This window comes from Boleophthalmus pectinirostris, unplaced genomic scaffold (assembly GCF_026225935.1).
Source record: "Boleophthalmus pectinirostris isolate CB_2022bp ecotype Guang Dong unplaced genomic scaffold, ASM2622593v1 HiC_scaffold_17, whole genome shotgun sequence".
Lineage (NCBI taxonomy): Eukaryota > Metazoa > Chordata > Actinopteri > Gobiiformes > Gobiidae > Boleophthalmus > Boleophthalmus pectinirostris.
The window spans coordinates 11,710,954-11,734,627 of record NW_026571115.1 but is presented as its reverse complement, the minus strand read 5'-3'; the positions used below and the strand labels follow the sequence as shown (position 1 = coordinate 11,734,627).

Here is a 23,674-nt window from a genome sequence, read left to right as displayed (position 1 = left end):
CAAAGAATCACAGACAAGAAACTGCAGGATGAGACAGGGAAAGTACACCTCCTATACTCTGCTATATGAACAAGGTATGATGAGTGTGAGGGGACTTCCGAATAGAGACAGCATTCAAAGCACAAACTTTAAACTTTAAACAAACTTTATTGATACAAGGGGCATTATTAGTAACTTCTACAGCTTTTTCATCTACTGCTGCTACTTCTAAAATCTATTACTGGTCTGCTACTGCAACTACTACAATCTCTACTTTAACTACTGCTTCTACTACCCCCTACTCCTTCTCCTACTTTCACTTCATAATTCATGTACTAAATCTATGTGAAGTCATACGCAAAACCCCCCTATGTTTGCATGATGAATGTTTTCACTTCCACATCATGTAGCCTATAGTCAGTCTAATTCAGGACTGGCCACTCATGTTACTGCCTGCTTTGAGTTCAAGGGGGAAGGAGAGGGCTACTGTGGGGGCGGGGGATGGACGTGGTGGGAGGGGTCAGCACAGCGCTCATAGAAAGAACTTGGGGGGCGGAGAATCACATACGACCAAGTAAAAGGGGCAGGAATGGTCAGTTTGCCCCATATAGCTAACAAGGATGAAGCGCTTGCAACAAGGGCTTTTTGTGGCTTCAACTTGGCACCAAAAACTGGACTGAAAATATTTCTAACTTGGACGCAAACCAGGAAGTAGAGCAGAGAAGAAACTTGGAACACTATGCTTGTCCAAACAAGAGTGAAAAAAGAGTGAGAAAGTGAGACAGGAAGAAGAGGGTGAGGGGTAGGAGAGGTGAAGGGACAGATTTAACAGTTTCCACAGACAGCGGTGGTTGTAGCTAACGGGGCAGGAGCTTCGCGGGGCAGGGGTAACAGAGGGAGACAGAGGGGTAAGAAGGGGGGGCACAGGGGAGGCATGGTGGGACAGCTTAGATCTCTGTTCTCTTTCATGCTGACGATTGTCCTCCTGCTGAGTCTGCTTACAACACTCATCTGGTACACGTATAATGAAAGGTAAATACTACTTTTACTACTACTATTACTAGGCCTAGTACTTCACATTACAACTGCTATCAGTGTTACTACTACTACTGGGCTACCACTACAATACTACTGCCATTGCCACTCCTACTACATCTGCTACTACAAGCCACAACTACAACTTTTAACCTACTACTACATACCTGGAGCTGTGTTTTGTTTCATTCACACATGTTTGAGTAATCCTGGTTTATTGGCCTGTCTACATTTTCAGAGCTCTTCCACCTTGTGATGTCTTTAAGGGGCAGGTTTCAAGTTAACAGCTACCTTTTAGCTTTAGTTCAGTAAAGATTGGTGATTCCAAAGCTCTCCAAAGGATTCTAGTCAAAGTGCGGGAGTTTTAAAACACAGTTTCTAACCTACTATTACCACTACTAGAGCTACTACAATGATACTACTGCCATTTTTACTACCATACACTTTATTTCTACTAGTGCTACTACTACTGCTACTTGTATCCATTACTGCTAACTACTGCCACCGCTACCAAAATATTACTAAAGGGCGCCATACACTACAACAGAATTTGCACGACTTTGGTTGCGATTTGTTTCTCCCTGAGTTCGGGAAGGGTGACCCGACGTTCAGACTGCAGGGCTTAATGCTCAATTCCGATTTTTTTGTGAAATCCGATGTTTTTGCGAGGTCGTTCACATTGCCAATTAAATGCGACTTGTCTGTGACTTCAGTGTGAACGGTAAACGGCCCGAAAGTGTCCCGCATGCGCACTGGAGGACACGATGACGTCAACCCCATGCGTCCACCGCAGCGAGCGTGCTCTGTGTTTACGGAAGTTGTCCAAATATGGTCGCGAGCATTGAGCACCTGGCGATTTTACAGTTCCAGTTTCCGCCTGCTTCAGCGCAGAATAGTGACGTTTATCGCTTGTTAATGGCGTGTAGGTCGGATGGATGTGCTTTGGTCGTTCAGACTGAAGTCGCATGTCAAAAGATCGGATATGTATCGGATTCAGGACCACATATCCAAGTGGCCTGGGTCGCATTTGAAAAATTCGGATCTGTGCCGTTCAGACTGTCATTAAAAGATCGGATACAGGTCACATAGAAGCCAAAAAATCGGATTTGGGTCACTTCAGGCTGCAGTCTGAACGCAGCCAAATGTGTCCTTGCTTGCGATTTTGTAGCCTCTGCGCTCCTTGTGTGTGGTGACAGTGTGACTCTGAGATGCTCTGTCAGATTGCAACCAGCAAACATCAGCAATGCTACGGCAAAAGCCAATAAAACAGACCGTCAGGAGCATAGAAGTGACAGACACAGAGACGCAAGAGAAAAAGTCAAGAAATAGGGAAAATAATTATTACGCACCTCTCGTAAAGTTTAAAATATAAACAGCAGCATCTTAACCACATTACCCACAGAACTTGTCCTCCGCAAATAATAACCCCCAGTCCACAAAACAGCGCTATTAATCCAGTTTGAAGCGTTCTTTAAAAGTAAAAAGGTGACAGTAATTTCTCATGTGTCTGTTTATATCTACGCAGCTTGCAAAGGGGCAAAGCTGCAGATTAGAGATAGTGACTCTACTTCCTCTGTACTTTAATAACAACCATCTTTGCATTAAGAATCGCGTAGCTGAAGTAGTGCAACACATTTCACAAATAATAATAACTAAGTTTTGACTTGTATCTAAACTAGAAGTGCATTACTTTGATCTTTTGAACACTTAAGAGTCTCAACGTGAGTGGTTTTATTGTGACAGGAAACAGCAGACACAAGGTGCGCTCAGAAGTGTGTAGCCTGTGGTCCTCACCCATATCCCCCTGCAGTCTTTGTGATCGAAGATTTTAAGTCGCATAAGATTCTCCTCATGTCTGTGGTGCACACTTTTTGTCACCAAAATCATTTAAGACAGAAAAACCCTGCAGTGTGTGGCGGCCATTAGTATACCTTTCCTTTGTGTTTTACTGCTTAACCACAGCTACGACTAGTAGTGCTACTACTACTGATAAAACACTACCTCTATTACTCCCACAGCTTCAACTACTACTATAACTAATACTACTTTGCAAGAACATTTAGCCTGATACCATTTATTGTTTGTAAAGTGCCTTTGATTGTACAATAATCGCTATATAGTAGCAGTAGTTAAAGTAGAGCTGCCTGACAGCTCATGTTTTGTGTTTTGGGTGTAAATAAATGCCGTGACTGTGACAAGTCGTTATTGTTCCTGTTTATAAAATAATGTACAAGTTTAAATGTCATCTTATACCACAGGCTAATTACAACTGGGATAAAAGTATATTTTGGAAAGTACTATGGGTGAAATAATAAGAAAATATTATTAAGATCTTGGCTTATTTTAACCATGATTTTGCATTATAATCCACTTTACAATTCTCAATTACCATGAAATAGCAAACTAGTTTACATAGGGCCACGATTTCATTTTGAACAAAACAACAGAATTAACAGTTTGGCCACTTGACTTGGTCACTTTAGAAGTCAGAATCTAGCACTGATATAACTTAATTTAAATTAGGCCTTTGCAGTACTTTGCAGTTCCAGCCAAATCAGTCAGATTGTGTTAAAACAAAACTAAAATTAAAGTCTAACTTGAGTAATAGAGCTTCAGACAGAGCAGTGCCTACAGTTAGATTCATACTCCAAGGGAATTTTGATGACATTAGCTGCTAAGTATCAATACGTTGTTGTTTTTCAGTTAAACACAACAATAAGATGTCTTCATGCCTATTGGATGCCCCAGTTCAACAGTTTAATACCAGAAGCTGAAATCAGTTTTAAACTTGTGTTTTTCAATAGCAAAAGAAATTAAATTCTTTCAGTTGGACAAAAGTTTTAGAGTAAAGACGTATCACAGCTCATCCAAGTGGCTTCTACACATTCCAGCGTTTCCTTGGGTCTTTCAAATCTAAACAGCCATTTGCTTAGATAGTCCAGTTCGGTTCATATTTGGGTCATACATGACAGGGGTTGTTGTAGCTAACGGGATAGTAGCTTAGCGTGGCAGCAGAGGGAGGAGAGGGGTAAGAACAGGGTGTAGGGTACAGGAGGTAAGGACAGCTCAGATCTGGCACATGTACAACTACAACGCCTACTATTACAACAACTATTACTGCTTATAGGCTACTGCGATTGCCATCACTGTTAATGCTACTACTGATACTCTATAACACTTATAACCTACTATTAATATTTCATATTCATGTTTTATAGTCACCATGTCAACATTCACTGGGGGTGCTAACACAGGGCACTGCTCTGTCTGAGAGTCTGTTACTCAAGTTAGACTTTAATCTTACAGTGACAAGTGACTGGGAACAGGTTGTGATGTCTTTAAATGTGATTATTGCTGATGTTTTTACATATAATACATATACATATACATATACTGTACATGTTTGAAATGCATGTTAAGCAGTAGCCTTATTAGAGAGGGGCAAAAACTCAAGCATTGATCAATTAAATTAATTACAGTTTTTGTCAATAGTTGTTGTCCACAATAATAGGCGTTCTTGTGCTTTGGATGTAATATTCAGAATACAACTGTTAGATTTAAAATAACAATGTGAAATTTTTTTTTTTCATCAGAATAGTAAACGTCCCCCAAGCGAACACCATATTTGGATTAGACAAAACTAAATAACTAACTAAATACTTGCCCTGGGCCTATACCAAAAACATTGAGGAAGACACTGAATCATGAACTTTTTCACAATTGAACCAAGAAATAGTTAAATTGTATTTTTTTTTATATGTCCATAAACCTACTGCTTTGAGATTTAGTTTGCAGATGAAATATGAAACCAGGCAGGCAACACTAATGCAGCACCTCAAACCAGACAAAAGGGATTAAGTAGGGATATACAGTACATTAAGAACTGTATTTTAATAGTGGGGGTGTTGCTATAGCGACACAGTAGCAGAAACATTGGAAAATCTGTCACTAATTATGGTATGTGTTAATGAAAATGTACATATGAAAATAATAAGGTATAGTATGTTGTTATGTTCATTCATTCTGTGATAAAAAAAAAAGTTTGAAAATAAATATTGATACTTTGCAATGACTCCGCGCTTAGAGTGTTTTACATGCATCTGTAAGTTGGCTCTTTCTGATCAGATTTTGTTAAAGTAAAGATCAGATTAAAGTCTAACAGAGTAACAGAGCTTCTGAGAGAGTAGTGCTTCCAGTTAGCTTTACAGACAGTTTGCAAGAAGTGCAAGTTTGGGCACCAGCCAATCAGCGAAGAGCCATACATTCTGAGTTGTCAAAGATTCCTGAAATTGAGGATTTAAAGCCGGAACAAAGAGAATGTTTGGTGAATTTGATCAAGGGAATTGCCCTTTTTCCTACGGGATTTGGGAAAAGCTTAATATACCAGTCAGCCATGTTAGTGGCACATTCAATACGTCATGACCATAAATAGCAGTGATTGGTTAAATAAATTTTTTTTTTAAAAAGTACCCACCTACCCTCGTCAGACGGTTTTAACGAAGTGAAACTGGCTGGCGGCTGATGACTCAGGTTAATTGAAGCCTGCACTGCATACTTTTACAGATGATATTACTGCTACTGTTGTATTCACACCCCACTGGTACTTTGCAACTGATGTTACCAATATTCCCTGGGGTGTTATGCTAACTGTAGACACTGCTCTGTCTGTGTCTGTTAATCTGAGATTTGTTTTAGCACAGTCGGAAAGAACTGTCATAGTTAGAACTACAACAGGTGATCTTATTTGTGCTGTTAAACACAACTAGCATTAGCCAACAGTTTTTCAGTTAGTCCCTTTGGTGAGGAACGCTTGTACTGATCACAGGTTCCTGACAATGTTGTTGTTTAAACCCTTTTTGTATTTTTTCTTGAGTTTTCTAACCATCTTAAAGCTTTTTTGGCTGTTTGATAATGTGTGCGTTGTGTCACCATGACATACATGCAGAATGTCACAACTATAATTATCACCTTTACAACTAGCAACTACTGCAATCCCTTAAATGTGTACTGTGCAACTTTTCTGGTGTGGGGGCCCACTGCCTGCTTGTCTCCATGGAACTGTTGTTTCTTCAGCTTGGAACGTTCCACAGTATGGCATTAAATGTATGTAGTTACATACTGCTCCTTTAGCACTCTGAATCTCAGCAGTGTGATCTGACTTAACCCTAAAATGATTCAACATCAACCACTGAAAATCATTTTTCTGTGAAAGCTGTGGTGTTGAATTTATAATAACAGGAAGTCAAAGTAAGCAGAGACATGCAAATCTACACGAAACATGTCAAAGTGGCAAAGGTCTAGGCACGTGGTTTGGGTTTGTGGGTTGTTCATTTATCAAAGCAAAACATGTGGGTCTTGTCTACTGTGTAAAAGTCAAGTGTGGAAAGGCATCTTTACTGCTGTCGAAGACTTACAGTCTAATTTTATACAGAAATTAGTAAAAGTAATTTATTCTTTGCAGTGACATCACACTAGGGGTGTTCTACAGTACGTGTACTGGCAGAGCATTCAATAGTTACCATGAAGACACAATGCATACATTAGCAAACACAGACAGTCGAAATGGACTGAAGCTGAAGTTTGAATGTGGGTGCTTCTGCCTCTTTCTGACCCTGCCTCTCACTGACTTACACAGGAATAGAGTCGTTCCTCTCTCTGCAACTGCTGCAGTGAGACGTGCCATTTTGGTCTTAAAATGTTCATATTAACCCACTCTACATGATCCTGGTGTTTTTTTGTTTGTTTTGTTTTGTTTTGCCGTTTTGCCATTTTGTCCATAAAAAAATCTGATTCATAATATAGAGGCTGGTTCTAAATTGGCCCCTGTAACCACTAGCATCATGAGTTTCATTTGGGTGGCGCGTTATGGGGTCACACTCACTTAGTCCACTTCTTTATACAGTCTGTGGTGCCACTGTATGTCACTAAACCTCTCTATCTTGCATTTATTCAATTGCAGATGTTGTTATTAGAAAATAAACAAAAAATGTAAACTTTTTTTTGTGAGTGGACTCGCCTCTCCACAGATCTGCAACTTAGATCTGGTGGCATCCCCTGCTTGTCTCTATGGAGATTTCAACGCCATATTGTTTGTAAAGAAAATATAAGCAGCCTAGTGCCCATCAACATTTTTGAGCCTACTGCACTTTGCTTCACCAGCTCTAAAGCTCATGCGTTGTCTCTGGGGCACCTCCAAAGTCCAAATACAGACATGTATCTACTGTGTTAAACTGTAAAGATGTGTGCAGGTCAAAGGGACCCTTCAGTAAATGAATGAGCAAGTGAATCAACAGAGAATTATACAACAGAGAATTGACCAGTTGCTATTGAAATAACTGGAACAATACATTTCTGTTTCCAAAGTTACTTCCTATTGTTTTGTATGCACGATAAGGGCAGTCCAACACCTTATTGAGACTTTGCAGTGACATCACGCTGGGCATGTTTTACATGCACCTCTAGTGGAGGGGATGTTCAGCAATTGCCATGGTGACAAAACGTACATATTAAGATCAATATTAAGATAGTTTGAAAACTCAAGTAAAAAAAAAAAATACTTGAGTTCAAGGAGCCTGTGATTAATACAATTTAAGTAACAGAGCTTTGAACAGAGTAGTGCTTTCATTTTGTTTCATACACTCAGGGAATTAGCCTGATTCATCAGCCGGTTTCACTTCGTGGAAACTGTCTGACCTTGCAGTATTAGGATTCGTTAGCTTAACAGTAGGCAGGTACTTTTTTTATTTAACCAACTGCTGCCATTTGGTCATGACGTATGTAATGTGCCGCTAACGGGACTAACTGGTATACAGTGGGTACGGGAAGTATTCAGCCCCCCCTTAAATTTTTTTCCCTCATTAATGTACACACAGCAAAGCATATTGACAGAGAAACACAAAATTATTGACATTTTTGCAGATTTATTAAAAAAGAAAAAGAGAAGAAAATAAAAGACCTCACCGTGGCTCACCGTGCATGTCAGAGCAAATGAGAATCATGAGGTCAAAGGAACTGCCTGAAGAGCTCAGAGACAGAATTGTGGCAAGGCACAGATCTGGCCAAGGTTACAAAAAATGTCTGCTACACATAAGGTCCCTAAAAGCACAGTGGCCTCCATAATCCTTAAACGGAGCATGTTTGGGACGACCAGAACCCTTCCTCGAGCTGGCCGCCCAGCTAAACTGAGCAATCGGGAGAGAAGAGCCTTGGTGAGAGAGGTAAAGAAGAACCCAAAGATCACTGTGGCTGAGCTCCAGAGATGCAGTCGGGAGATAGGAGAAAGTTCTAGAAAGTCAACCATCACTGCAGCTCTCCACCAGTCGGGGCTTTATGGCAGAGCGGCCTGACAGAAGCCTCTCCTCAGTGCAAGACACATGAAAACCCACATGGAGTTTGCTAAAAAAAAAAACACCTGAAGGACTCCAAGATGGTGAGAAATAAGATTCTCTGGTCTTATGAGACCAAGGTAGAACTTTTTGGCCTTAATTCTAAGTGGAATGTGTGTAGAAAACCAGGGACTGCACATCACCTTTCCAATACAGTCCCTACAGTGAAGCATGGTGGTGGCAGCATCAGGCTGTGGGGGTGTTTTTCACTGCAGAGGCAGGATGACTGGTTGAAATCGACAGAAAGATGAATGTGGCCATGTACAGGGATATCCTGGACGAAAACCTTCTCCAGGGTGCTCAGGACCTCAGACTGGGCCGAAGGTTCACCTTCCAACAAGACAATGACCCTAAGCACACAGCTAAATTAACGAAGGAGTGGCTTCAGGACAACTCCGTGACTGTTCTAGAATGGCCCAGTCAGAGCCCTGACTTAAACCCAATTGAGTATCTCTGGAGAAACCTGAAAATGTCAGTCCACCAATGTTCACCATCCAACCTGACAGAACTGGAGAGGCTCTGCAAGGAAGAATGGCAAAGGATCTCCAAATCCAGGTGTGAAAAACTTGTTGCATCATTCCCAAAAAGACTCATGGCTGTATTGGCTCAAAAGGTGCTTCTACTAAATACTGAACAAAGGGTCTGAATTCTTATGGCTCTGTGATATTTCAGTTTTTCTTTTTTAATAAATCTGCAAAAATGTCAATAATTGTGTGTTTCTCTGTCAATATGCGGTGCTGTGTGTACATTAATGAGGAAAAAAAAATAGCTTGAATGATTTTAGCAAATGGCTGCAATATGAATACTTTCCATACCCACTGTATTAAGCTTTTCCCAAATCCTGTAGGAAGAAGAGCAATAACATCTTTCCCCTTGATAAAATTCACCAAACATTCTCTTTGTTCCGGCTTTAAATCTTCCCTCTTGGGAATTGTTGCCAGCACATAATGTATTCTGATTCCTGACCTAGTCGCTGGAGAGAAAAGAAATTGAGCAGAGGCAATAGGTGGAGCAAGCCTGGCTATCAGGGAATGGCATCAGGTGCAAAGTCAAGACTGAACCATTAATATATCCACATATCTTTATCCAGATATAAGCAATATTTAGCCTTAATGGTATCTTGAATGTGCACTGTAGCTTTTTCTGTTGGAAGACCAAACACTCATTTGTCTCTCTGAATGAGTTATTTCTTTATTTGTAATGTTCGCAGGTAATGTTAAGAGCAAGTTACAAGTCAGATCTGTGGAGAGAATAAAAGCAGCATTAAATATATGGTGCACCTTTAACAACTTCTCATCAATATCTTTATTATGTCCATGTTATCATGTTATCATCTAACCACAGAAGCCTTGTCATAAATGATTTATTCTGTGTTGGTTTAATCTTATCTTTGTGTAAATCTGAGATGATACACTGGAGTTTACTAGAAACATGTGTCTCTCTGCTGCTCGGTCTGCCTTTTGGATAAATATACCATGCCAGTTTTCTACATCTATGGTTTCCCTCTGATGCTAAGAAGCAGAAGTGAGTTCTTAATGAAATAAACATTGAGTTGAATGTCTGCTGTTCTGTCAGATAACATTTTCCCCTCAGCTCAGATGTAAATAATGGACAAGTCATGATGAACAGGAACTGGAGCCAGGCCTATGTAATGAGATGATCGTTTTATCTGACCTCTCTCTCTCTCTCCCCCTTCCCTTCTTCTCTTTCTTTCTCTGCAGTAAAATTGAGCCTCGGAGACCCTCTTCACAAAAGAACTCTGACACTGACAACTGTGGTGGCTGCAGGTACTTCAACTTGAGACATCTTATGCAAAATAATAATAGCTTGGATTTAAACAAGACCTTTTAATGTACTTAAAGTCGCTGTGCTTGATTCTGATTGTCTTAAAAAACATGAGAAACTGAAATTTATTTGAAACAGTTGGCCATATTATAGCATCTTAATTATTCACCACAGCTTTCAGGGGCAGGGAAAGCTAACAATAACTAGAATGCTAATATGCACTTCCTGACAATAAAATACTTTCTAATTAGATGTGAACAGCACCCAGTAAACATCTTTTGACTTCAATACAATATATTTGTAGTGGGACAAGCACATTTTTCTCAAATACATCTTTAATGGTTTTACACAGCAAAACCTGGAGGGTTCAAATTTCAGGGTAAAATATTTCAGATTTGTTTTTAACACAAAAAGTGTTTTCTGAAACTATTTGAGAGTTAAATTCAACTTCCGTTAGTGATAATTTGGCACTTCACTCCCACGAGAGAAGAAGTTTGAACCAGTTTTATACATATTTTCATCTTAAATTAACTAAAAGTGTAAAAAAATAAAACGCCTCTGTGTGTTGTTTAGCTAAATTAGGATAACCCTACACAGTGTTATCCATTTACTCTCATAACATTAATATAACTCTTGATTTTGGGGTTAAACAGGAACTTTGGTCAAGTCTTACTTTGATAATATTTCCAAAAATGTTAAATTAACTCATATAAACTCATATAAACCCTGAGAAAATGTTCAAATTGATTCTGGGAGAGTCAATTTTAACATTCCACTTTTTCCTGTGTTCACTGTATTATTTATTCACTCCACATTTGGCGGTGCTGTTGTAGTCACATCTGCCCTGGGGTAGATTGACAAAAACAAGGCTGCCAATCTGTGCCAATGGCCCTTTCAGCTACCATCAATCACTCACACACACCACATTCATACTATTCAAGACACTGCATGAAGTGTCTTGCCCAATGAAACAAAGTCAGTATAATGAGTTTGAAATTGCCAACAATTTATGCTGTAACATTGCAAAAACATACTTGGAGCAGTTCAATTTATATCTTGACTAATTTAAAATTGCATTCAGCATGACAGCATAGATGTGAACGCTACGAAAACCTAATAATCCTCCTCTGTAACGTCATTATGAAATTACATGATTTGATTCTTGTCTTGTTCACAGTGAAATCATCGCTCAAGTGGTGAAAAATTATTCTCTGGCCTGGAAAAAACAAGAGGACAACTTCATTAAATTCAGGTACAACTCAACCGTGCTTCTGCTATTTACAGACTCTTCCCTGTACTTGTACTAAATGGAAGCAGAAGTGGAAACTGTGATTTTAAGGAACAAAACACAAAACCACTATGTATCTGACTCACCAGGATTACAGAGCTACCTGACCTCATTTGAGAAAAGTCTAATTATAAAGGCTATAATCAAATGAGAGCTAATCAAAGGGACTGTTGGTATTTATTTGTTGCTCAAATCTTGTTTCTCACCTTTGACCCCTGTTCACTGCAGCCATTGTTCCTGTTGCTTTGGTGATGTAATGCTCCAGGCCAACTCTATTTTCAAATCCCTTCTTATGTGTCTAGTTTTAAAAGGCATACTCTGTAACTTTTTGTTTGGGTGTCTGTCATGTGCCTGTTTCTCACTGTTCTGTCTGGAAAGTTCCTCAGTATGACATTAAACAGCTCTGCCTTACATTTATTCAATTACAGGTGGTTTTATAGCTCAAAAATACCTAAAAAAAACAGGCATTCTGACTGTGAGCAGGGTCGCCTCTCCGCAAACCTGACCTGTAACTTGGTCTGGTTTGGTCTCCATGGAGATAGAAAGGTTTAATACCATACTGTGAAACATTCCAGACAAACCAATAACATCTCCATGGGGAAAAGCATTTGATGGACCCTCCACCAGAGAAGTTACACATTGCACCTTTATCCTATTTTAAACTTTTATTCTAAGTTTAAAATTAAAAAATAAAGTTTAAAATTGAGCAGGAGGACACAGTTAAGGTTAATGAAAAAATTGTGCACTGTCCCCGTCTCAAATAAAATAAACAAATGTGAAACTGTAACATTATTGATTTGCTGATTTATGGTTAATATTACTGAAATAAAAACTGGCATGAAGGCCTCTGTCAGCATAAGTGAGTGAAATTACTCTTTTCACAGTGGCTTTGGAAATTTCAGTCAAAAACAGGATTACATTGCTATCAGGACCTTAAACCATAAGAGTTAAATAGGAAGTTTGAGGAGTTAAATAGGCCCTGCCCTCCATCTGAAAATAGATCATCATTAAATTATATAACGTGAACACAGCCTATTAACAGGTGGGTACCTCACATTTACTTACCATAAGTAAGTACTTTTCTAGTAGCATACTTTGACCATAAGTAAGTAAGTCTTTATTTCACAGACATTTTTGTCACAAAGACACTTTTCAGAGAATTATTCATTCACTCTATACCTGGTGATGGTAAGCTACTATTGTAGCCACAGCTGCCCTGGTTCAGACTGACAGATGCGCGGCTGCCATGCCAATCGTCGCCATCGGTCCCTCTGACCACCACTCACACACACACACCACATTCATACTAGGCAAAGTGGTTGAAGTGCCTTGCCTAAGGACACAACGACAGTTATTACCACTGGCGCCCACTGTGGCACCTGATTTTCCCAGTGGTCTGCCATCCAAGTACTAACCAGGCCTGGCCTTGCTTAGCTTCTGAGATCTGACGGGATCAGGCTTTTACAAGCCGGTATGGCCAGAAACTTTATATTGACATTATGAAGTTATTTGAACATTTGTGATTTTTGCACTTCTCCTTCATATTGTTTCTCTTTTTTGTCTATCCTATAAAAATACCAGATTTTGTGTATTATCATTATTATTACTATTAGTATTAATATTATTATTAGTATTCAAATTACATTAACTTCAGAATATCCCAGAGTTGCTCTTTAAGTTACTCTTACTTGAATTGTAGTTTGTCCAAAATACCTTTTAACTCTACTACTTCTTGGGTAATATTATTTTAAAATAACGTACCTCAAACTGAGTAAAATCTTTGACTACTCTACATCCCTCTGCCTATTAGCCTTGGTCACATTTGTTTCTCTGCCGTCCACAGGTCTCAGCTGAGCTCCAGGTGCAATGGTTTTCATAAGTCCATCGTCACACAGACCAACACTCCGCTGGGAACAAAACTTGTTTACGACGGAGAGAAGAGGAAAAGCATACATGTCAACCAGGACCTGTTCAACACTTTCCTAAAGGTGTGGAGCAGTACTACTGGTAGTAGTACTAATGGTACTACCAGTAATACAAGTAGTAGATAGAAGTAGTAGGTTAGTGGTAGTAGGAGTTCCAGTGAGGTGGTGGTAACATAACATAACATAATTTATATTTTATTTATTTTATGTATTAATCACTGCCTTTATACAGTGTCTTTCATGACCCCCAAAGCACTTTACAGAGCAGTCTTCATTTTACTCCTTACTCGGTGATGGTAAGATACTAGTGTAGCAGCACTTTCATGTATTTAATTATAACACAGGTAAGTCTGGCTAAAACATAGAACAAAGGCAGTAAATAGTGAAAAAAAAAGAATAAATCTTTATTTTAGTTTAGTTAACAATATTAAAACAGTTCATTTTACACATTTTAAAAAGTACACATTAAAAAAGGTGCTGTAGAATATTTCTTTTAGATTTAAAGTGCTAGGTGCGTGGTCTTAAGTGCTGCGACTTTAGAGGTTTTAAAGTGCAAGGTGCTACTACATTGCACCATTGCACAAGCCGCCCCAGCCAATAAATATACACTATAGCAAGTACACTAACTGTACAGATAAAAGGAACTATGGAATCATACTTTGCGAGAGAACTTGAGATTTACGAGACAATATCAAGAGAATCTGAGAGCAGAAACAAACAGCAGCAGAGTAATCTGCCACACAGAAAGACACTGATTACCAACACATGCCATCAAATGCCACCACCCCCAAACATACACCACTCAGAGCCTCTACCTGGATTTTAGGAGAGTACCCTACATGGGGCCAGGCGTGTTAGGAGTGGCCGCCGTCACCACCGCCTGATCCAGATGACACACGCCTTTAAACGTAGTAACCAGAAACATCACATTAAATTCTAAGAGAAACACTTGAAAGAACAACTCCGGTACTTACACATGCCGTGTTCACAAGCCACCAAAAGCCCCAACTGCCACACTACGGCATGCGCAGCCTTTTCTAATCGTTAATCAGTGACGCTGGGAGCCACACACAGCGAACGCGCAGGTGGATGCATTCACGGACGCACCACGGTAGGAAAACTACTCACCCGGTTACACTAGTGTAGCCACAGCTGTCCTGCAGCAGGCTGATGGAAGCAAGGCTGCCACTCTGCCCCTTCGACCACCACCATTATACCACTTTGATTCTATGTAATGTGGGTGAAGTGTCTTGCCTAAGGACACAATGAGTTTTTGACACTGGCGCCCCACTGTGGTACCTGGTGTTCCCAGTTGTCTCCCATCCAAGCACAATCCAGGTACGGCTTAGCTTCTGAGATCTGATAAGATCAGGCTTTGACAAGCCAGTATGACTGGTTTAAACACATACATGCAGTACAATGTAGTGAAATTCTTATGTACTCTACCATTTTTAATATACAGAAATAGATGAAATACTTATAGGAGGAGAGGACACAACGATAAAACTCAGTTTGAGAAAGATAGTTCTGTGGAAGTCATAGTAGCAGTAGTAGAAGTGAGGATGGTAGGATGGTAGTAGTAGTAGTACTTGTACTATTCACAACAGAAGTCCAATCCAAGTGGTGGTACTAGTAATTGTGTACTTCAAATAGTGATAGAAGGAATGAGGTTTCCAGGAGTATTAGAAATGTCAGTGGTAGCCTGGTATAGTGGTTGTTAGTATTGGGACGGTAGACATAGGTTCATAGTAGTAGTAAAAGTAGTAGTAGTTTTCTCTTTGGTACTCTTCCTTCCTGTTGAGGGTCAAGCAGGTGAACTTTCTGCTCACATGTGGTCTGATACACAAAACCTCGTGCAGTTTATTTTTGGTAAGAGGATCACACTTTTACTGAGCACTGCCCCCCACAAAAACATGCTGGTTTGTTTGGACAGGGCACAGATATCTCAAGGTAAATATGACCAAATATTGCTTCAACATCTCCACCCCCCCAAAAACAACCTGGCTACTATATCAGATGGTATTGCACTGCAGATAATTCTAAACATGTTTTCAAAGTATCATCTATAAAGGTCCTCCTGTATTATACAAAATGTATTCCTGTGAGCTTTAAGCCGTGTTCTAATGTTGTTAACACCTTAAAAACATACCCAGAGTTGTATTTTGTTTCATTCACACATGTAACCCTTTATTATTATTAGCCTGTCTACATCTCCAAAGCTCAAAATGCTCTGTTCCACCTTGTATGGAGTTTAAAAACACAATGAAGCACTTCTTGTATTACCACATTACATCACAAGGTGGAACAGAGTGTTTTGGTCTAAGAGGAGAACTCTAAATAAATACACAGGGGTTGTGTGTTAAACATGTGTCACTGAATGGTATGTTTGTGTTGAAGAAACAGCATAAAAAAGATCATAATATAGTGTATGGGACCTTTAAAGAACTTATCTAAGGACTAAATCAAAGTAGAACAGGATGTAACTGTAAATTATAGCAAAGCTTGGTCCATTAAACTTGAACTGAAAACTAAGAGCTATTACCCAAATTCTTTATTGAGCAAAACATCAGCATGAAAAAGGTAAGAGTACGGAAAATCATAAAATTTACAGTAAAATATTAATTACACAGTTTTTTTGCTGTCTGACTAATGCTTTTCAAAATTTCAACTGAGATAATTATATTTCCCAACCTCTAATGTTGAATAATTAGTTTTTCCTTTGGGTAATTCAGAGAGGAACTATAGGAGTCAAAAGCACAAAAAAAAAAAAAAAGAAAAAAAAAAAGAGAGAAGTAAAACTTCTTCCTCAGATTCTGGTTCTGATATGTAGCCCACGAATGCACAAAGCACTTCCCTGTGCATGTTTTTATTTTTCCACAAACAAAAATTCCATATTTCCACTGTGTTGGTCAGTGCTGCCATGTTTGTTTTGTTTTGCTCGCCGTAGTGCTGCCCTGTGATTGGATTCACACCACTGATGGTGCAGGACCAATCACATTCAGCCGGAGCTAAACAAGATGGATTATCAAGAAAAAAGAAAAAAAAAAAAAGCATGAAGAAGTTATGTTACAGTTACTTGGATGAGAGTTGGATACAAGACTTTAAGCTGTTTAGACCTGTAGGCAAATCGTACGTTCTAGTATACTCACAACTTTTTCTTTGCATTTTATGTATTTATTTTTGATTAAAATACACACTTTGAGTGGACATCAAACAGTACAACATTTTTAATTAGATCATCTTAAATTAATTACACACTTGGTTTGGAGAGCATTTATTGTAAGCAAGTCTTTATTTATATATCGCTTTTTCACAGACATATGTCACAAAGACACTTTACAGAGCATTTATAGATTCATTATTCTTTTTCTCCACACCCGGTGATGGTAAGCTACTATTGTAGTCACAGCTGCCCTGGGGCATCAGTCCCTCCAACCACCACCATGACTCATGGATACACCACTTTCATACAGGGCAATATGGGTGAAGTGTCTTGTCTAAGGACACAATGACAGTTTTTGCAACTCACACCCCTCTGTGGCACCTGATTTTCTCAGCGGTCACCCATCCAAGTACTAACCAGGCCCGGCCTTGCTTAGCTTCTGAGATCTGATGGGATCAGGCTTTGGCAAGCCGGTATGGCCACATTGTTCTGTTGTAGACTTGGTTTAGTACTGTTCTTGTCCTGGTTTCACCCTGGTCTAGTCCTGGTTTAGAATTTTAATATGGTTTGTATGCAAATAAAGGTGAAGATCTGCCATAGGGTTTTCTCGACAATGCTCCTTGTCCACCCCCTGATTGTGGCATTGATTGAAACATCAAATACAGAGGACACATTTATGTCATGAGGCAATACAGTCTAATCATATCCTCAGTTTAAGAGAGTCTACATTCAATTCATAAAAGTAAGTTGTCAGATGATTGTTTGTGGTTTCGTTGCATAAACAGCAATGACTTCCTTTTTTGTCTCTCTTCTGACATCATCTCTTTCCAGTTCATGCGCAGTTATTTTGCAAAGCAGAAGTAATGTGTCTAATACATAAACCACAAACTCAACACAAACCAGCACGCACCAATACAGCTTAAATAAGCAAAAACATCAACTAACTCAGTGTAATAAACTTCCTTAATAATTTAAACTTAATGAAGAATTTATAGTAGCAAATATTATGTCAAAATGTTGTTCAGAAAGAGAAAGGAGGTTATTATGCTACTTTCTGGTTTGTTATAATGTTGTTTTTCCTCATCACAAACATGCCTGGATTTGCATTTTGTTTCATTCACACATGTTTAACACAAACATCCTGCATTTTTAGGCTGAGTTCTTCTTACAAATAGAAAACACTCCAGTGTGTTTTAAAACACTTTCACTAGAGATGTAGGAGATGTAGAGTTACTCAAACATGTGTGAATGAGTAGATTTAAAATAATATATGACATTTAAGATAATAAAAACACAAAAAAATTCTTTAAAATAATGGTTAACACATTATTGAAACCACCTGACCAACAAACAAATTACATAATTATTAAATGTCCTACAATTGTTCAAATAGAGTTTGATTAAAAATACCTCACCATATGTTGTGGTGAAAAAAATTTTGAAATTGTAATTCTTTTTTGTTGTTATCTGTAGGGCAACCCTTTTTCCAACAAAAGTCTGGACACATGTGCTGTTGTTGGGAATGGAGGGATTCTGGCCAATAGCAGCTGTGGAGAGGCCATAGACTCCACCCAATTTGTGATCAGGTAAGCACATCTTTAAAACATAAATTATTATTATAGAATAAAAAAAAAAAATTGGATTATTTTCTTCTTTTACTTTTCAGATGTAACCTCCCTCCTTTAGAAAATGACTACAGGAAACATGTGGGCAACAAGACAGACATAGTAACAGCAAACCCCAGTATATTTACAGAGAAGTGAGTGAACACACTTTTGTGATTATTACAGTCACATTTAATTTAATCTTTTTTCTTATGTAATGTTACCAAAAAAGCTTTCAGTCAGTATAACCAATCACAGTGAAGTGTGAATTCCAGAATAAACTAATTGGTTTAAAAAAAGCAAAAAGATGTCCATTAATTTAAATAAAAATCTATGAAAAATCTATTATTATTTAATTATGTAAATACCTTTCCAACAATAGTGACTGTTCAGTGTTTTTTTTTTTTTTTTACACGCATGACAATTCTTTTCAAAAATAGATGTTAGAATGTTAGAAAATAAACCCAGATAACAGTAAAAGAACAAACTATACTGAAGTGAAAGCCCTACTCAAACTCTGTTGCTCAAGTCAGACTTTATTAGAGTTTTATTTTATCACAATTTGACCAGGAAGAGTTGACTTGGTTGAAGGTACAACAAAAGAGATGATTTGTGTGCTTAAACAAGTTTCAACAAGTGCTCATATTGATCACAGGCTCATGAATATGTGTTATTAAAATCCATTTCAAATCTTAAAATATTTTTGCTTATGCTTTGCTTATTTTGTGCATTGTGTCACCATGATAACTGTTGAACCTTCCTGCAATAGATACATGTAGAACACCCCCAGAGTACTGTCACTGTGAAGTATCAATAAGCCACACCTTACGAAGCGAAGGTAATTCATGTGTTGTTGCTTTCAGATATGGGGGTCTGATGGGTCGCCGGCGTCCGTTTGTGAACAGTCTAAACGTCTATGGAAAGGCGATGCTGCTTATTCCAGCCTTCTCCTTCAGCCACAACACGCCCCTGTCCATGCGGGCCTTTTTCTCCATTGAGGACTTTGGGAGCCCAATCCGCCCCATTTTCTTCCACCCCCGAATACCTCCAAAAATTGGCTGTGTTTTGGCGTTCACGGGGCCTGCGAGCGATTCGCCTCAGCACGGGGCTAATCATGGCTAGTTTAGCACTGGAAGTCTGTAACAATGTGCACCTCTACGGATTTTGGCCCTTTAGTAATCACCCATACGGACTTGCGCCGCTGACAAATCACTACTATGACGATAGACAAACGAAGAAGAAGTTCCACGCCATGCCGGCCGAGTTTGAGCTCTTGCTAAAGTTGCATCATGAAGGGGTGCTCAAGGTTCACCTGGGACAGTGCCCACCTCAGAAACTGCCCTGAACTGCCTGGAATGAAGGAACACAGAAGTAATGCACGACTGAATTGATTATGGAGCTCAACAGTGACTGCCCTCCCAGTTCTGGAACTAACTTTCCCATTCATCTTTCTCCTAGACTTTCAGGAAAAAAGTTTAAAAAAGATTTTAAAAGTTATTTATAAACTGTTTCTGAAATTTTATATGTGGTAAATGTATCTTTTGGACAACCACTTTATGGATAGTAGCCTCTGCGATGAACTTTGAACTCTTTTCGAAAAGTCTATGGGAAAAAAATATGAAAAATTAACCTCCAGAGTAAGAGCAAGCGGTCACTGCTGAGCTCCATAAAAAGTAAACACCAGTGGTTCTCAAGTCTGCCTGGTCACTACTTGCTCAGTTTCACAGTTTTTATTTCTGCATATGTTTCGGAGAAGGTCATTGTTTCTGAAACATCCACTCTTGCATTAATTTGTGTCTGCTTTAGCCCTCCTTCTGAACACGTCCCCCTCTCTAATAGGGGAGCACTCAGCTATCCTCCAGAGGAAATGTATTTTCATATTGTCCTTTGTCCCTCTGAGATATGCACAGTGCATATTTTCATATTTATCTAACTGTTTATAATGTCTGTTGTTATTTACAGATTTCATCATATATATGTTTCATCATATGTTTGTCTTGGCACGGTGAAGCAGCTTCCTTCCCGCCTGCAGTCTCCTGTGGCTTTATTCTTTGGAAGATAAAAAGCCACATAGCCATCATTGCTCTTGTCGGTCAATGTTTGGATCATCTCTATGACAGCTCCGTCCTCTTATAGGGTTATTAAGCATGATGTCACTTCCGGGCCCAATGTGCATCAGTTGATTAAAACAATAGACACATTTACAATTTTCAAATTTTTTAGCATTTCACATTAAAAAGGGATTGCATTCTGGCATTCTGGTAATCTAGATTATAACTACTTTATTTACATATTTGATACCATTTGTGGTTAAAAAAAACAAAACAAAACTCCATGGGGGAGCATATATATGAATGGACATAGCTAAAGTGCTAGCCACTGCGCTCCAAATAGGAAGTGCGCTGGTGAGCTCTTCTGGCTCCTTCTCACCCTGGCTCCAATTGACTTACATTAGGATCCTCTCTCTGTACCTACTGCTGTGAGCTTGGCATTTTCATTTTGCTATTTTGTCCCTAAATCAACATATGCATATAAATAACCGACCAATCAGATACCTTTATTCCCTGAGGTCGCTTTCTCTAATGTTAGCAACATTTTTGATTGACAGCTGGTGCCTTTCATTGCTAAGTAAACCCCCTTCCCGCTTTCCGGAGAGAAGGGCGGGCACATTTAACCACTTCAGTCATGATTTCATGATCCGGAGGCTCCAGAGTCGCTCCTGTAACCCTTAGCATTGGGAGCTTCATTTAAGTGGAGCTGAACGCCGTGGGTGACATCACACTCTCTTAGTGCACATTTTTTATACAGTTTGTGGTGGGGGATTTAGACCCGTAAGTGACATCATCAATCCCATAGTCCTACTGTGGGTTACATGCGAGTGGGACAAGGTTGAAAAATGTTCAGTCTGACCATACAGACTCAAGGAGAACATTCAAACTCTAGTCTACAAACAAAGACTTTGACTGGTACAAGTCTTTTTAGAGTCTAAATTTGGGTCTTGGGCCATCTTTGGAGAACCACTGGCAAAGAGAAGAGATTGGTGCTACATCTTAAAGCAGCCACATTTGCACTAAACCAGAAGATGGAAATGTTGTAAATGTTTATATCATATTTATTACTATGAATGTTAATGTTTGTTGGGACAATGTTCAAAATGCCATGAATTTCCTATCCAGTGGCTAATGTTGTAATACACTCCTCTGTTCAATTTATTCTTTATTTTGAAAAAGTGAAATACCTCTAATGTCTTAGATCCACCCACACTGAATGTATTACGTGAGATAAAAATGATAAAAATCTCACTATTGGTAAATAAATGTTCAGTTCTTAAATTAATGATATGTGTATTTGTAACGCCTCCAAGGGCTTGACCAATTTTTTGTGAATGAACAGGAGCAGTAGACATTCATTACCTGTCACCAAAGACCAGGGCGCACGAGAACATGCTGTGAAGCTCAGCGTGTGGCGAGAGTGAAGCAGTATATATATTTTCATGAATAAGGGCTAAAAGATTAGAATTATACCTGGTCATAGAGGACAGAGCGGCTTACACAGGACCCAGAAATGCGTCTGTCCCTTATAAACTCATAAACGTTTATAAAGAGGCGGCTGCAGCGCTCATTCTCCTCGTACACGCACTTAAAGTTGCGGACTTTTACGCACTCATTAACCTGGCACCTCCAACGTGCTCTCACCTGCAGGGAGGTCAGGCGTATGTGGCCTCTCTCGTGCCAACAGAGCAGCGTGCGTAAAGCTCTGCGTGCTCTAATGGCACAGAGCTTTACGCCAAATACCCTCCAATACGGGATGGCGGTTCTCTCTTTCTTTCTCTCTCGTTCAAAATTAGTCCTGGTTTAGTCCTGGTTCATCGGTGTTGGAATGGGAGCATGTCGGGGTGGAGGGTTGTCGAAATGACGGTATGACAGAACGGGGGTCTGTTGGAGTGATGGTATGTCGGGACAGGGGTTGCCTATGCTTTAGAACAGGTAGGTTAGCTTATGCTAACATCAGTTTGGTGTATGGATATAAGGCGTTTACCCAACATACCCAACAAAAGCAAGAGCATTAATTTTTAAATGAGGCTAAGTAAATTCACCCATGTCATTTGTATTCTGAGAGGAAGAACGTTTGCCTCTCAGTTTCAGCCAGCTAATGTCGGCATACGAGAGTCTCTTGTGATAGCACGTAAAGGAGAAAAAAGTCCACTTCAACCAGGCTTTTCATTTCGTTTCGTTTATGTTTCCCACTTCATTGGACTTCACGATGCTATAAGAAAATAAAAAAGACAGAGTGACAGAGTGAACACCTGTTTGAAGCTGACTTTTTGCTCCTTTTTGTGGCTGATACATTTGTCCTGCTCCTCCTATTTACAAAGAATATGCATTGATCGTGTTGATTAATTCATCATTTGAAAAGAGCAGTGACATCTAGACATCGTTTGAGCCATTGTTGTTGTTGCGCCGGAAGTGGAAGTGCACAAACTCGACAAATCCCGCCCACAAACCCAGAAGCGTGATAATGCAGGAGAGTCTGGCTGCAGTCACATGGTCAAACAGGAGTGGGAGAAGTCCATGGAGTTCATAAAAAGGTTAAAACTTAGAGGTAGTCCAGACGTCCGGGCATTCGGTCAACTAACATTACTCCGTGGCAGGCAAACGACGGCTGGCACTGCTTGATGTGGTGCTTTGTCCCCAGCGTGCCCCAGTTTCACCCACAGAGTAGCCGATGAGTCTCAGACTGCCCAGGACCTCCTGAACATATGACAACCAGGTGAGAGAGAATAATTAAAACATGAAACAAGCTAAAACAATTTAATCTTAACCCTTTAGTGCATCCCCTAAGTGCCATGTAGTGAGTTAGCTGCTTTGTACCAACCGGAACAGATGACAACCAGGTGTGAGAGAGAGAGAGGGAACCCTAACCCTAAACAATGAAATATTAAAAATCTCTAAAATCATTAAAAAAATTTTTTACCAGAAGCCAATGCAAAGATGCAAGAAAGAATTGGGGTTTATATATATTGGGGTTTATATATATATATATATATAGCCCCGAGTGCTCCGATCACCACAGGCACCACTGATGCCTTTACTTTCCAGGCTCTCTCCTGCAGCTCCTTGAGCTCCTGGTATTTCTCTAGTTTCTCATGTTCCTTTTTCCTATTTTCCTGATATTACCATCGCTTGATATTGCGATGTCCACCACCACAGCTCTGCTCTGTTTCTTATCCACCACCACTATGTCTGGTTGGTTCGCCATCACCATCCTGTCCGTCTGTATCTGGAAGTCCCACAGGATCTTGGCTCGGTCATTCTCCACAACCTTTGGAGGTGTTTCCCACCTTGATCCTGGGGTCTCCAGCCCGTACTCTGCACAGATGTTTCTGTACAATATGCCCACCACTTGGTTATGTCGCTCCTTGTATGCTTTCACTGCCAGCATCTTACACCCTGCAGTTATGTGCTGGACTGTCTCAGGAGCCTCTTTGCACAGTCTACACCGTGGGTCTT

General features: G+C 39.6%; 3 pseudogenes; 1 reads left to right on the top strand and 2 right to left on the bottom strand.

The window, feature by feature from the left end:
- The first annotated feature begins 513 nt into the window (after positions 1-513).
- Positions 514-21,500, top strand: LOC110159278 (alpha-2,8-sialyltransferase 8F-like; annotated as a pseudogene).
- Positions 12,840-12,957, bottom strand: LOC129408802 (5S ribosomal RNA; annotated as a pseudogene).
- On the bottom strand, positions 16,930-17,047 carry LOC129408765 (5S ribosomal RNA; annotated as a pseudogene).
- Positions 21,501-23,674: the final 2,174 nt, after the last annotated feature.